The sequence below is a fragment of the Schistocerca piceifrons genome, chromosome 2 (genome assembly GCF_021461385.2).
Source record: "Schistocerca piceifrons isolate TAMUIC-IGC-003096 chromosome 2, iqSchPice1.1, whole genome shotgun sequence".
Taxonomy (NCBI): Eukaryota; Metazoa; Arthropoda; class Insecta; order Orthoptera; family Acrididae; genus Schistocerca; species Schistocerca piceifrons.
In genome coordinates, this window is record NC_060139.1 from 869,154,327 (window position 1) to 869,171,545 (window position 17,219).

General features: G+C 45.7%; 1 long non-coding RNA gene across 1 annotated transcript in view; it reads left to right on the plus strand.

Moving 5' to 3' along the window:
- The first annotated feature begins 528 nt into the window (after nucleotides 1-528).
- The window catches only part of LOC124776278, a 368,508-nt gene continuing 351,817 nt past the window's right edge, over nucleotides 529-17,219 (plus strand). Inside the window, exon 1 of the long non-coding RNA XR_007015607.1 lies at nucleotides 529-619. This is a non-coding gene — a long non-coding RNA (uncharacterized LOC124776278). The remainder of the gene's footprint in view (nucleotides 620-17,219) is intronic.

The window sequence follows — 17,219 nt, forward strand, 5'->3', positions numbered from 1 at the left end:
CTGAAGCAGCTGACTTGAATTCGTATTTATATTTCTATAACTTTCTCTTTTTTTCACTCACTATCTCACGACAGAAGAACATTTCACTTCAAAGTTATGGCGTCTCGTAATCAGTGTTATTGCCTAGTGCAGGATGCGGACAATCTGCCCGGAGCAATAAAAGAGCTTTGTATCGCGTTCGAGCTGACAGGCCCGGCCGCAACACAAACAGCGCGGCTCGGAATGGGAGCCCGCCGTATAACGAGACCGTTTCGCGTTGCATCGGCGGCGGACATATGACAGATGACGGATATTGGCGGAGCGCGACCGGCTGATCCGTCGTTCCCGACACATGCACAACCCCCCTGCCCCCCCCTCTACAGCGCTATCGACCTCGCCTCGGCAGACGGGGTTGCACGGGTTGGTGCACCGTATCTCGGTCAGGGGAATCGATGGCGGCGTGACGTCACGGAGGCACACCTCGCGCGCCGGCCAATGGCGGCGCGGCTGGGGTTGCGGCGGCGCTCGGCTCGGCATACCGGCGTTCCCGTCCGCAGCTGGTGTGCGCTCACGTGCGGAACGCGTGGGGCTGCCGGCGACGCGACATGCCCGCAGTGGCCGCCTCTACCGTAGACTGAAGGTAAGCACTGGCTGACCACCCTCGGCTCCACTCTTCTCGGGTCCCGAGCTAGCGCCTTCATTTCTGAAACTATTTAATTAAATGAAAGTGGCTTATTCTTGTGATTTTTATTTTGCTGAATCCTGATGTGATAAGGAAAATATTACCCACTATTATTTCTGTCATCAGTTGTTTTACCTTGCGGTAGGTCTAGGCATGGTACTCTGCCATCTCTTCCGAACTCGTAGTTTCCTGTTTAATTCTGAAAATATTTATCTGATTTATTCCCTCCAACTGTCCTCTTCTTCTTCCTCTTCTGCCTCTCTTTCCCTTTACTACTCCTTCAGTTCCTTGCTAAAGTAAGCATCAGCGTCTCAGTACGTCACCTAGCCAATTTGTCTTACTTTTTTTCCTGTTCTCCCCAATTGTTCGCAGCGCCTCCTCGGTTTTCAATATTTCAGTGCCGGTGTTGTTCTGATTATGATGCAGACTTACTTTGGAAATACATGCATCTCCAAAGGAAGAGGCACTGCGGCGACCACAGGTGTTACAAAACACATCAAATGACTTCACAAGTGCGAATAAGGACTACCATCAGCTGTAGAATGGAATGGCGACAGTGAAATTCTGTGCCGAACCGGGACTCGAACCCGGATTTTCCGTTCATCGCGAGGGGTCGCCTTACCATTTGGCTATCTGCGCACGACTCACGACCCCTCGCGATGAACGGAAAATCCGGTTCGAGTTCCGGTTCGGCACAGAATTTCACTGTCGCCATTCCATTCTACAGCTGATGGTAGTCCTTATTCGCACTTGTGAAGTCATTTGATGTCCTCGGTTTTCATCCTGTCTTCCAAACTTCCACCCTCTAGTTTCGTCCACACCCGCATTTCCAGTTCTTGCAAAGTCCTTGTCTCTGGGCCATAGCAAACAATGTCCCTCACATAACATTTGGCCAATCTTCTCCTCAATGGTTTTTATTCGGTGGGTTGCACAGCAATTTGCTCATTTTGTCAAACGCTTGCTTGGCTGTCTCGTTATGCCATCAAAAAAGTTAGTGTCTCTCCCCTTCCCCCCCCCCCCTCCCCGTTCATCGTAAAATATTTTTTTCAAGTACAAATCTACCAGCAATGCAATTACTTTGTTTTTCTCTGAGTTTAGGCTAAACTGCAATTCCAGTTCTAGGCTCCATCATAACGAGGAAAAATTTTTAATGTGTTCTCGTTGCTTTGGCGTCATCTCAGCAGTCTTATAATTATACTCGATACTACAAAAATGTTGTTTGTGGATTCTTTCGTCACTTCTTGGTAGAACAATTTCATTACAAGATGTCCCCTGTGAACACTAGGATGGCCCAATAAGCAGAAAACCGGTTAGAAATAAACAAAAATTAATTGAACAAAAACAGTCAACCTTGAGAAAAAAGTATCTTATTAGCGATTTTAATTATGCGTATTACATATACTACTTCAGATAATAACACGAAGGTGGTATTTCGGTGTCAGTGGTTGAGTTAATGTATATCACGACTACCACGACAAGTTCTTTGGCTCTTCTATTATTTTGCACAAGAATCGCACGATCCGATAAAAAATGCTATTGGCACCCCTACACGTTAAGTTGTGCCTAATGAAACTGCCTGTGAAAGCGTTACTCAAAGAGGGACAATAAAGTATCTCTGTGAGAATTATTCTCACACATCACAAGCAGAAGTGAAAGAGGCCGTGTTTGTCGGACATGACATTCAGAAGTTGATGTTCGATTCGAACTGCGAACCAAAATTGAGTGAGACTGAGAGTGAGGCGTGGTTATCATACAAGCAGGTTTTTTTTATACGTTCTTAGGCAACGAAAAGGACCAATATCATAGTTATGTTTCAACCAACATGCCTGAATAAATCAAGAAGGTAGGCTGATGAGAATCAAGTGTCACTTTTTGAACATTCACCTTGATTTTTTGCCTGCATTTTTGGTGTTTCCAGTGAGGAACAAGGTGAGCAATTTCATCAAGATATTACGGACGCTGGAATACTTATATAATGGAAAACTACTGCTTGTCAATTCATTTTCACTTACAACAGTTGCACCATCGAAGGAAAAGCTATATTAGACGTCTTAAGTTCAAAGGATAGAGGAAACATAAATCAAGGACACACAATTCCTATGTAATGAAGAGATCACTAACGCCAGTTTTCTGTTCTGTGTCTCCATTGCTTCCTTCTTAATGTTGCTGTGTCTGTTGCCGTTCATCTCATCATCCACGATATGAAATCTCTTGTTTCCATACCACCTTTTCACTGTCACATAACTTCTCTAAAACTATCCTATAAACCCCTCTTTCATTCTTAATATCTGTACAGTCCAATTTCTTTTCATTTTTTAAAACTACATTCAACAATTTTCTCTCCTCTCTCTCTCTCTCTTTCTCTCTCTCTCTCTCTCTCCTCAGTACCTCCTGATTTTTCGTTCTATCCATCCAACTCATTCTTTCCATCCTCCGTCATGTCCACATCTCAAAAGTCTCCATTCTTGCTTCATCTTTGTTCCTTAGTGTTCATGTTGCAGCACCATACAAGAGGTCACACCATACCAAACATTTTATTAATCTTTTCCTCAAATCTTTGCCCATTTCTGTTTCGCCATTGCTACCCTGATATTAATTTCTGTGCAACTTTTCCACTCGTTTCCTATAATGTATGTATGTATGTATGAATGGACCTAGAAACGATGGAGAGGCTTCGTCCCGCCGTAGCCTCCAGTGGTTCACAACCCCACAACAGGTTCAAATGGCTCTGAGCACTGTTGTTGTGGTCTTCAGTCCTGAGACTGGTTTGATGCAGCTCTCCATGCTACTCTATCCTGTGCAAGCTTTTTCATCTCCCAGTACCTACTGCAACCTACATCCTTCTGAACCTGCTTAGTGTATTCATCTCTTGGTCTCCCTCTACGATTTTTACCCTCCACGCTGCACTCTAATACTAAATTGGTGATCCCTTGATGCCTCAGAACATGTCCTACCAACCGATCCCTTCTTCTGGTCAAATTGTGCCACAAACTTCTCTTCTCCCCAATCCTATTCAATACTTCTTCATTAGTTATGTGATCTACCCATTTAATCTTCAGCATTCTTCTGTAGCACCACATTTCGAAAGCTTCTATTCTCTTCTTGTCCAAACTATTTATCGTCCATGTTTCACTTCCATACATGGGTACACTCCATACAAATACTTTCAGAAAGGACTTCCTGACACTTAAATCTATACTCGATGTTAACAAATTTCTCTTCTTCAGAAACGCTTTCCTTGCCATTGCCAGTCTACATTTTATATCCTCTCTACTTCGACCATCATCAGTTATTTTGCTCCCCAAATAGCAAAACTCCTTTACTACTTTAAGTGTCTCATTTCCTAATCTAATTCCCTCAGCATCACCCGACTTAATTAGACTACATTCCATTATCCTTGTTTTGCTTTTGTTGATGTTCATCTTATATCCTCCTTTCAAGACACTGTCCATTCCATTCAACTGCTCTTCCAAGTCCTTTGCTGTCTCTGACAGAATTACAATGTCATCGGCGAACCTCAAAGTTTTTATTTCTTCTCCATGAATTTTAATACCTACTCCGAATTTTTCTTTTGTTTCCTTTACTGCTTGCTCAATATACAGATTGAACAACATCGGGGAGAGGCTACAACCCTGTCTTACTCCCTTCCCAACCACTGCTTCCCTTTCATGTCCCTCGACTCTTATAACTGCCATCTGGTTTCTGTACAAATTGTAAAAAGCCTTTCGCTCCCTGTATTTTACCCCTGCCACCTTTAGAGTTTGAAAGAGAGTATTCCAGTCAACATTGTCAAAAGCTTTCTCTAAGTCTACAAATGCAGCGGATAGGCACTTGGTGCAGGGAGTGGCAACTGACCCTTAACATAGACAAATGTAATGTATTGCGAATACATAGAAAGAAGGATCCTTTATTGTATGATTATATGATAGCGGAACAAACACTGGTAGCAGTTACTTCTGTAAAATATCTGGGAGTATGCGTGCGGAACGATTTGAAGTGGAATGATCATATAAAACTAATTGTTGGTAAGGCGGGTACCAGGTTGAGATTCATTGGGAGAGTGCTTAGAAAATGTAGTCCATTAACAAAGGAGGTGGCTTACAAAACACTCGTTCGACCTATACTTGAGTATTGCTCATCAGTGTGGGATCCGTACCAGGTCGGGTTGACGGAGGAGATAGAGAAGATCCAAAGAAGAGCGGCGCGTTTCGTCACTGGGTTATTTGGTAACCGTGATAGCGTTACGGAGATGTTTAATAAACTCAAGTGGCAGACTCTGCAAGAGAGGCGCTCTGCATCGCGGTGTAGCTTGCTCGCCAGGTTTCGAGAGGGTGCGTTTCTGGATGAGGTATCGAATATATTGCTTCCCCCTACTTATACTTCCCGAGGAGATCACGAATGTAAAATTAGAGAGATTAGAGCGCGCACGGAGGCTTTCAGACAGTCGTTCTTCCCGCGAACCATACGCGACTGGAACAGGAAAGGGAGGTAATGACAGTGGCACGTAAAGTGCCCTCCGCCACACACCGTTGGGTGGCTTGCGGAGTATCAATGTAGATGTAGATGTAGATTCCTTAATCTTTCTTCTAAGATAAGTCGTAAGGTCAGTATTGCCTCATGTGTTCCAACATTTCTACGGAATCCAAACTGATCTTCCCCGAGGTCCGCTTCTACTAGTTTTTCCTATCGTCTGTAAAGAATTCGAGTTAATATTTTGCAGCTGTGACTTATTAAACTGATAGTTCGGTAATTTTCACATTTGTCAACACCTGCTTTCTTTGGGATTGGAATTATTATATTCTTCTTGAAGTCTGAGGGTATTTCGCCTGTTTCATACATCTTGCTCACCAGATGGTAGAGTTTTGTCAGGACTGGCTCTCCCACGGCCGTCAGTAGTTCCAATGGAATATTGTCTACTCCGGGGGCCTTGTTTCGACTCAGGTCTTTCAGTGCTCTGTCAAACTCTTCACGCAGTATCAAATCTCCCATTTCATCTTCATCTACATCCTCTTCCATTTCCATAATATTGTCCTCAAGTACATCGCCCTTGTATAGACCCTCTATATACTCCTTCCATCTTTCTGCTTTCCCTTCTTTGCTTAGAACCGGGTTTCCATCTGAGCTCTTGATATTCATACAAATCGTTCTCTTATCTCCAAAGGTCTCTTTAATTTTCCTGTAGGCGGTATCTATCTTACCTCTAGTGAGATAGGCCTCTACATCCTTACATTTGTCCTCTAGCCATCCCTGCTTAGCCATTTTGCTCTGAGCACTATGGGACTTAAATTCTGAGGTCATAAGTCCCCTAGAACTTAGAACTACTTAAACCTAACTAACCTAAGGACATCACACACATCCATGCCCGAGGCAGGATTCGAACCTGTGACCGTAGCGGTCGCGCGGTTCCAGACTGTAGCGCCTAGAACCGCTCGGCCACATAGGCCGGCCCCCGAAACAGGACACAGCAGTCCAACCAGCCCACCGCCGCCCCACACCGAACCCAGGGTTACTGTGCGGTTCGGCCCCCAGTGGAAACCCCTCTTTCCTTCCTCCCCCCCCCCCCCCCCTCACCCGTCCGGGAAGTCTCATACCAGACAAGTGTAACCCCAAATGTTTGCGTGGTAGAATAATTATGGTGTACGGGTACGTGGAGATGGTGTTTGCACAGTAATCGTCGACACAGTGTTACTGAGGTGCAATAAGGTGAACCAGGCCGCATTCGCCGAGGTGGATAGAAAACCGCCTTAAAACCCATCTACACGCTGGCCGGCACCCCGGACCGCGACACTACTCCGCCGGGCGGATTCATGCCGGGGACCGGCATGCCTTCCTGCTCGGGAAGCAGCGCGTTAGGCCGTGCGGCTAGCCGAGCGGGCTTCCCATCATTCTTCCTAGATATTTAAGGCCTTACATATTCTCTGTACACTGTTCAGCCAAAACATTATGACCACTGCCCACCGCGCCGTTGGATACCTTCTAGTCGCGTTGCGGGCACTTGCGGTAACAAAAGGATGTACGCGGAGCGGACACAGACGGAGGTCATCATAGCGGAGATATGGGCTGCAAATGGGGAAATTCATTGAGATAAGTCACTTTGACAAAGAGCAGATTACTATTACGCAGAGCCTGTGAAGGAGTATCTCGATAAAGGCGAAGCGGGTCGAATGCTCATATGTTACTACCATGAGCGTGTACGGAAAGAGGTAGAAGGATACTGAAACTACCACTAGGCGCTAAATAGTTGGACGTCCACGACTCTTCACAGGACGTGGGGCTGGGAGTGTTGCCTGCTCTGAAAAGTAGGATAAATGGTGATCTGTGGCATCTCTGCCGAAAGAATACAATGCTGGTGCACACACAAATGTTTCGGAGCACACCGTTCATCATACATTGTTCAACATGGAGCTTCGCAGCAGACGTGTTCACATTTTGACTCTACGATATCGTCAATTACGATTTCAGTGGTCATGGATGCATCAGGATTCGACTTCGATCAGTGAAACTTGTCGGCTCTTCGGGTGAATCAGATTTTTGCTGCACTAGATCGACGATCGTTTCCACAAACGCCGTAATCGACGTGAACGGCGGTTCGAAACGTGCAGCGCGCCACGGACGCAGACTGGTGGGAAGAGTATTATGCAATGGGAGACATTCTCCTGCGCTTGCATGGGACCTCTGTTGGTAATCGAAGCCACGCTGACAACTGCGAACCACCTGCAACCCCCTTCATGCTTGATGTCTTCCCCGACACGGATGTCGTCTTTCAGCAGTATAATTATTCCTGTCTCGGAGCCAGAACTGTACTACAGTGGTCTGAGAATCATTATAGTGAACTCACGTTGATGTCTCGGTGACCAAATTCACCTGATGTAGATCCTATGATATAGGTCGCTATCGGGCGCCATTACCTAGCACACAAATCAGCGGCTCGCTATTTACGCAAATTACACGACCTATGCGTAGATATCTATTGCCACAAACCTCCACAAAACTCCCAACAAACTGTCGGATTCCTGATAAGCAGAATCAGTGATGTATTTCGTTCCAACGACGGACAAACTAGTTATTAAGCAGGTGGTTCAAAAATGTTCAAATGTGTGTGAAATCTTATGGGACTTAACCGCTAAGGTCATCAGTCCCTAAGCTTACACACTACTTAACCTAAATTCTCCTAAGGACAAACACACACACCCATGCTCGAGTGAGGACTCGAACCTCTGCCGGGACCAGCCGCACAGTCCATGACTGCAGCGCCTGAGACCGCTCGTCTAATCCCGCGCGGCTAAGCAGGTGGTCATAATGGTTTGGTTCATCAGTGTATTTCTCCTTAATGCATTATTTCTGTCCTTTATTTTCTCCTAGTGTCATAATTTTTGCTTTCTTTGTATTGATTTTCATTCCATAAATGTTTTTAACTTCCACGGTACCCTCTAAATTCTGCCATTTTTTAATGTCACTAGAAAAACCACGTCGCCTGCAAATCACAACTACAATGTTCTCCTTCCTCCAGTTTTTACTCCTTGTTATCTTGTGGAACATGGTCAATCGTACTTTCTAAGTACAGTTTGAAAAAGGTAGGAGACAGCCAGCGACCTTGTCTTAATCCTTTTCCTAGTTCTGCGCGGTTGGTAATTTCTCCATTCACTTTCAGTTACACTTTTTAAGTATAATGAGTTACTGAAGGCTCACAAGCAGACTCGAGCCACGTAGTATTAACGCAAAATCTGAACAGCACCTCAGAGGGAACAACTGTTTACACTACAGCAAGTTTGCGCTCAAACGACTAATACACTACTGGCCATTAAAATTGCTACACCACGAAGATGACGTGCTACAGACGCGAAATTTAACCGACACGAAGAAGATGCTGTGATATGCAAACGATTACCTTTTCAGAGCATTCACACAAGGTTGGCGCCGGTGGCGACACCTACAACGTGCTGACATGAGGAAAGTATCCAACCAATTTCTCATACACAAACGGCAGTCGACCAGCGTTGCCTGTTGAAACGTTGTTGTGATGCCTCGTGTAAGGAGAAGAAATGCGTACCATCACGTTTCCGACTTTCATAAAGATCGGATTGTAGCCTATCGCGATTGCGCTTTATCGTATCGCGACATTGCTGCTCGCGTTGGTCGAGATCCAATGACTGTTAGCAGAATATGGAATCGGTGGGTTCAGGACGGTAATACGGAACGCCGTGCTGGATCCCAACGGCCTCGTATCACTAGCAGTCGAGATGACAGGCATCTCATCCGCATGGCTGTAACGGATCGTGCAGCCACGTCTCGATCCCTGCGTCAACAGATGGGGAACGTTTTCAAGACAACAATCATCTGCACGAACAGTTCGACGACGTTTGCAGCAGCATGGACTATCAGCTCGGAGACCATGGCTGCGGTTACCCTTGACGCTGCATCACAGACAGGAGCGCCTGCGATGGTGTACTCAACGACGAACCTGGGTGCACGAATGGAAAAACGTCATTTTTTCGGATGAATCCAGGTTCTGTTTACAGCATCAGGATGGTCGCCGTGTTTGGCGACTTCGAGGTGAACGCACATTGGAAGCGAGTATTCGTCATCGCCATACTGGCGTATCACCCGACGTGAAGGTATGGAGTGCCATTGGTTACACGTCACGGTCACCTCTTGTTCGCATTGACGGCACTTTGAACAGTGGACGTTACATTTCAGATGTGTTACGACCCGTGGCTCTACCCTTCATTCGATCCCTGCGAAACCCTACATTTCAGCAAGATAATGCACGACCTCATGTTGCAGGTCCTGTACGGTACTTTCTGGATACAGAAAATGTTCGATTGCTGCTCTGGCCAGCACATTCTCCAGATCTCTCACTAATTGAAAACGTCTGGTCAATGGTGGCCGAGCAACTGGCTCGTCACAATACCCCAGTCACTACTCTCGATGAACTGTGGTATCCTGTTGAAGCTGCATGGGCAGCTATACCTGTACACGGCATCCAAGCTCTGTTTGACTCCATGCCCAGGCGTATCAAGGCCGTTATTACGGCCAGAGGTTGTTGTTCTGGGTAATGATTTCTCAGGATCTATGCACCCAAATTGCGTGGAAATGTAATCACATGTCAGTTCTAGTATAATATATTTGTCCAATGAATACCCGTTTGTCATCTGCATTTATTCTTGGTGCAGGAATTTTAATGGCCAGTAGTGTATATTGAAGGCCATTTCACGGGACACATAACGCTCTTTGTTGCCAAACTGGCTCACTATTGAACTTTATCTCCAGTTGGTTCTGTATTTACACCCTGAACCGCCAAATAAACTGGTATAGGCATGCGTATTCAAATACAGAGATATGGAAACAGGCAGAATACGGCGCTGCGGTCGGTTCAAATGGCTCTGAGCACTATGGGACTTAACATCTATGGTCATCAGTCCCCTAGAACTTAGAACTACTTAAACCTAACTAACCTAAGGACAGCACACAACACCCAGCCATCACGAGGCAGAGAAAATCCCTGACCCCGCCGGGAATCGAACCCGGGAACTCGGGCGTGGGAAGCGAGAAGCTACGGTCGGAAACGTCTATATAAGACAAGTGTCAGGCGCAGTTGTTAGATCGGTTACTCCTGCTAAAATGGAAGGTTATCAAGTTTTAAGTCAGTCTGAACGTTGTGTTATAGTCGGCGCATGAGCGATGGGACACACCATCTCTGAGATAGCGGCGAAATGGGGATATTCCCGTACGACCACTTCACGAGTGTACCGCGAATATCAGGAACCTGGTAAAACAGCAAATGTTCGACATCGTTGCGGCCGGCAAAATATTCTGCAAGAACGGGACCAACGACGACTGAAGAGAATCGTTCAACGTGACAGAAGTGCAACCCTTCCGCAAATCGCTGCAGATTTCAATGGTGGACCATCATTAAGTGTCAGCGTGCAAACCGTTCAACGAAACATCATCGCTATGGGCTTTCGAAGCCGAAGGCTCACTGACGTATCCTCGATGACTGCACGACACAATGCTTTACGCCTCACCTAGGCCCGTCAACACCGACACTGGACTGTAGATGATTGGAAACATGTTGCCTGGTCGGACGAGTCTCGTTTGAAATTGTATCGAGCGGATGGACGTGTACGGGTATGGAGACAACCTCATGAATCCATGGACCGTGTATGTGAGCAGTGGGCTATTCAAACTGTTGGAAGCTGTGTAATGTTGTGGCGCGTTCGCAGTCTGAGTGTTATGGGAACACTGATACAGGTAGTTACGACTCTGACAGGTTATACGTACGTAAGCATCCTGTCCGATCACCTGCATCCATGTAAATTGTGCATCCGACGGACTTGGGCATTTCCATCAGGACAATGCGACAATCCACACGTCCAGAATTGCAACAGTGTTGTTCCAGGAACACTCTCCTGAGTTAAAACAATTTCGCTCGCCACCTAACTCCCCAGACATGAACATTATTCAGCATATCTAGGATGGCTTGCAACGTGCTGTTCAGAAGAGATCTCTACCCCGTCGTACTCTTACGAATTTATGGACATTCCTGGATTAGTCATGGTGTCAATTCCCTCCAGCACTACTTCAGACATTAGTCGAGTCCATGCTACATCGTGTTGCGGTCTTTCTGCGTGCTCAAGGGGGCCCTACACGATATTAGGCAGGTGTACCAGTTTCTTTGGCTCTTCGATGTATATCTCCGGACGGCATCTGATGATACTGTTCCACACAAATGGCTTCTTATGAGATACATGCCTACAGAGTATCATATCAGTTGTGCGACTGAATTCGTGATTTCCCGTCAGAACGATCACAGTTCGTAGTAACTGCCGGGAAGTCATCTAGTGAAACCGAAGTGATACCATGGGTTTACCAAGGAAGTGATATAGACCTTCTGCTGTTCATTATTTACATAATGTAAGAGACATTCTGCACACTTCCCTTGGAATGTTTGCAGATCATTCCTTCGTTTACCCTTTAGTAAATTCATTAGAAAATCGAAATCCATTGAAGAATGATTTAGACAGATACCAACTTGGTGCGAAAAGTAGTAGTTGACCGCAATGAAAAGTGTGAGTTCCTCCACATAACTGCTAAAAGAATTCCGTTAAATTTTAAGTTACACGACAAATGACACCAACTTAAAATTTTGCTTCTGTGTGTAAAAAAATAATTTTATAATTACAGTATGTACCACGCAATATGATACATGCGCTTGAAAATGAGAAATTGTCGAAATTGGATAACTGCACGATTTAAATAAAGATTGTGTGCGTTACATCCTACTAACCATGTTTTCTTTTACTGACTAATTTAAAAGTTTTAGATTGAACTAAATACCAATGAGCAGAAATTTATGCATGGCAGGGCAAGATTCTAAAATTGCCATTTTTGGTATCAGAGAACTTGAGAAATTCTTGCTGATTCTTAACGAAAATAACCAGCAATATTGCCATTGATTAGCATTCCTGAAAGTGACGAAACAAGAAATAAACTGAAACGCTCATTCAACTTATGCAGCTTATAACAATATTTGTTTACAGAAGTTCACATTTGATCGTAGTAATGGACTTTATTGCATTATTTTCATGACATATGATATAACGTTGGCCGACATAATTAAATATTAATGAAATTTGTTTTGAAAGCTACATTTTAAGTTGTCTGGCTAAAATGTAATCCAAGCCAGCATTCGACAAGATGAATGTAGGAAGCCTCCCGAAACAACCTCAAATTGAACAACCTCAAATTGGCAGGTACAATTGGCTCTTAACAGCCTGGGATTGAACCAAGAAGGGTATTATTCCCCCCCCCCCCCCGCCCCTTACCAAACCCACCACACCAGCGAGTTTGACACGTAACTGGGCACCCATGGTAGCTGGACTGCTGAATTTGTAATACGACTACGTTGTGCTGTGATGGACCCCATGGAGTTTGAGAAGATCCAATTTCTTGGAGATCTTCTCGACCTTGATTTTTCACATTTTGTTATGTCTTGTTATCTCACAAAAAAAAGGAATGCACCCATTTGGGACCATATTAGTCGCGAGTGAACACATTTATGGTATAGAATACCGTGCCCTACAGAGTCTACTACATGGTCCAGTCACATTAATGTAACCACTGCCCAGTTTCGACGTCAATGTACAGTAACCGGTCTCGGACGGCATGTGATAACACTAGCATGGAAGGTATGTGAAGGTTGTCTGGAGGACGCGGAAAACAGTGCAGTTGTTGTCGAAATGCGGAAATGGAGACTTTATCTGACGTCTAAAAGGGCATGAAACATTGGCTTCCGGGCAAAGGCTGGAAGCATTTAGAAATGGCTTAGTCTGCAAACTTTTCGTGTGCCGGCGTGGTTGAAGTATACCGTGTACGACAAAATAGGGCTATCCAAAACTGGAGCCAAGGTAACCGAGGTGCACCGTGAGCCATAGATGACAGGGATGGACGACGGCTGTGGAGAAGTGTAGCATGGAAGGTATGTGAAGGTTGTCTGGAGGACGCGGAAAACACTGCAGTTGTTGTCGAAATGCGGAAATGGAGACTTTATCTGACGTCTAAAAGGGCATGAAACATTGGCTTCCGGGCAAAGGCTGGAAGCATTTAGAAATGGCTTAGTCTGCAAACTGTTCGTGTGCCGGCGTGGTTGAAGTATACCGTGTACGACAAAATAGGGCTATCCAAAACTGGAGCCAAGGTAACCGAGGTGCACCGTGAGCCATAGATGACAGGGATGGACGACGGCTGTGGAGAAGTGTACGGGCGATTAGACGTGCAACTGTTGAGCACCTGACTGGTCACGTGAATCAAGAGCTAACAGTGTCTCATCAACGACCGTTCTATGGACGTTGCTGCGAATGGGTCTCCGCAGCAGGCTCCTGGTTCTTGCACCCATGCTGACTGCTATTCATCGGCTACGAAGGGTGGAACTTACATGCCCACGCCGCTACTGAACATCCACTGATTGGCGACAGGTGGCCTTTTGAGATGAATCATGCTTTATGCTCCATCGGAGAGATGACCGTTTGATCATCGCAAGGGCCCACGTCGGAGAAGAAAACGTAATGGCCTGCGGGGTGTTTTCGTGGCATTTTCTGGGTGATCTCGTCATTCTGGAAAGCACAGTGGATGTATCGTATCACTACTTGGGGACCATATCGTCCCGTATTTGTAGTTTGTTTTTCCTTGTCACGATGGCATCTATCAGCAGGACATTGGAATGTGTCACACAGATCGCTGTGTACGTGCGTGGCTCGAAAAGCACCAGGGTGAGTTTACTGTGTTCACCTGTCCAGTGTACTTCCCGGATTAAAACCCAATCGAGAATCTGTGGGACTACCTCGATCGGGTTGTTCGTGCCTTGGATGCTCAATCAAGAAACCTAGCGCAGCTGACCACGGCATTGGCTCCACATCCCTGTTGGTAATTTCCAGAACCTTGTTGAGTTTCTTCCGACAAGTCTAGCAGCGGTTCGCGCTGCAGAAGGTGGTTATTCAAGTTTTTGACAGATGGTCACATTAATGTGACTGGATAGTATATAATCCGTATGCGACTGAAAAACTGAATGTGGTCTCAGCAAGCCGCGACGAACCTTCTTTGACCGCAGACAAATGTTAAAGAACTGTTGCGATTAAGTTGTCCAGTAGGAGGAGGGAGTGTCCTTGAAGGAATTATGAATGAAATGCCGTTCGTGGCTAAATACGTCAGCCTAACCTGCAGCTTAGCTGGCATTTGCATTTATGTTTCGAGCTTGCACTTCTCGCAGTTTTCCCATATTTTTGTCCCACCCCTGTACATTGCATGCAATGACCTAAAAGGATCTGACAGTAGCATCTAGTTACTCAAAGATAATATTATGGCGATGCCACTAGGATTGTACAAAAATTTACTGTTTGTTTCAAAAGCATTCGTAACGCCTCGTGTTCAGTGTTCTATCAAGTCTGATCCATTAAAATGTTTCAAATGCCGAGTTTCACATCAGCCGTCGAACGAATGGTACAGACCATGAACGTCGACATCATGGATTATGTGACAGAAAGTTTTGATGTACAAGTGAAGTTAACTAGTTCACAGCGAGCGAGATGTCACAGCGGTAAGACACTGGAGTCACATGCCATAGGACAGTGGTTGAAAACCCCGTCCGGCCATCCAACTTCCTCTTTCAAAGTTAAAAAAGACAAACATGAATTTGTTGCGTTAATTAAGATACAATTAAAAATATACGAAAGATTTCATCATCCTTGTAGCTTACCTTCGAGATAGTTGTAATTACATCGCAGATGTATTACTTTTATTTTAGAAACTTATGGTGTAATAAAGCAATAAATAAATTTGTTACTCCCACAAATACACTCTCCCCCTCCAGCAAAGTCATGATCATAATAATGATGATGATGATCATCATCATCATCAGGCTCATGACTTTGATGGAGGAGATCATGATCATGATCATCATCATCATATCCTTATAAGGATTAGGTGCTGTAGTCATCCGTTCCGGTCTCTATCATCCATCCATCCATCCATCCAGCTTTTGCGAGGTGTACCTAGTTCCCTTTTTCCAGTCGGCCAATAATTCACTATCTTGTTTCGCAATCTGTTTTCTGTCATTCTATCAACATAATCTTTCCATTTCATTCTATTCTCTTCTCTCTTGTCATTAACTGAAAATACACTCCTGGAAATGGAAAAAAGAACACATTGACACCGGTGTGTCAGACCCACCATACTTGCTCCGGACACTGCGAGAGGGCTGTACAAGCAATGATCACACGCACGGCACAGCGGACACACCAGGAACCGCGGTGTTGGCCGTCGAATGGCGCTAGCTGCGCAGCATTTGTGCACCGCCGCCGTCAGTGTCAGCCAGTTTGCCGTAGCATACGGAGCTCCATCGCAGTCTTTAACACTGGTAGCATGCCGCGACAGCGTGGACGTGAACCGTATGTGCAGTTGACGGACTTTGAGCGAGGGCGTATAGTGGGCATGCGGGAGGCCGGGTGGACGTACCGCCGAATTGCTCAACACGTGGGGCGTGAGGTCTCCACAGTACATCGATGTTGTCGCCAGTGGTCGGCGGAAGGTGCACGTGCCCGTCGACCTGGGACCGGACCGCAGCGACGCACGGATGCACGCCAAGGCCGTAGGATCCTACGCAGTGCCGTAGGGGACCGCACCGCCACTTCCCAGCAAAATTAGGGACACTGTTGCTCCTGGGGTATCGGCGAGGACCATTCGCAACCGTCTCCATGAAGCTGGGCTACGGTCCCGCACACCGTTAGGCCGTCTTCCGCTCACGCCCCAACATCGTGCAGCGCGCCTCCAGTGGTGTCGCGACAGGCGTCAATGGAGGGACGAATGGAGACGTGTCGTCTTCATCGATGAGAGTCGCTTCTGCCTTGGTGCCAATGATGGTCATATGCGTGTTTGGCGCCGTGCAGGTGAGCGCCACAATCAGGACTGCATACGACCGAGGCACACAGGGCCAACACCCGGCATCATGGTGTGGGGAGCGATCTCCTACACTGGCCGTACATCACTGGTGATCGTCGAGGGGACACTGAATAGTGCACGGTACATCCAAACCGTCATCGAACCCATCGTTCTACCATTCCTAGACCGGCAAGGGAACTTGCTGTTCCAACAGGACAATGCACATCCGCATGTATCCCGTGCCACCCAACGTGCTCTAGAAGGTGTAAGTCAACTACCCTGGCCAGCAAGATCTCCGGATCTATCCCCCATTGAGCATGTTTGGGACTGGAGGAAGCGTCGTCTCACGCGGTCTGCACGTCCAGCACGAACGCTGGTCCAACTGAGGCGCCAGGTGGAAATGGCATGGCAAGCCGTTCCACAGGACTACGTCCAGCATCTCTACGATCGTCTCCATGGGAGAATAGCAGCCTGCATTGCTGCGAAAGGTGGATATACACTGTACTAGTGCCGACACTGTGCATGCTCTGTTGCCTGTGTCTATGTGCCTGTGGTTCTGTCAGTGTGATCATGTGATGTATCTGACCCCAGGAATGTGTCAATAAAGTTTCCCCTTCCTGGGACAATGAATTCACGGTGTTCTTATTTCAATTTCCAGGAGTGTATTTTTAAATCTGATCTTATTGTTTCATTCCTTATTTTATCAATTTTACTACAGCTCCTTACATATCTCATGAACTTTATCTCTGTTTCTTGAATAAGTGATTTTTCATTTTTTTGTTGCCCTCCATGATTCGGAAGGACATAAAAGAGTAGGTACAGCCATAACTTCATATAATTTCATTCGTGTTTCTTTTCTTCTTTTTCTTCCCAAAGTTCTTCCAATTGTTCCGCAGGTAGCTTGATATTTATTAAACTTCTTCTCTATAACTTTGTCAAAGTTAAAACTAATATCACATCCTGGATTACTGAAGTGAGATACTTGTTCTTAAATTTTTCATTTGTTATTACTTTCGATCTGACTTCATTATTTGTTTTGAAAGCCATTATGTTTGTCTTATTCGTAGATGTAGTTACGTCGTAATGTATTGCTTATTGACTCAATCTGTATACTGGTCTTTGTAAA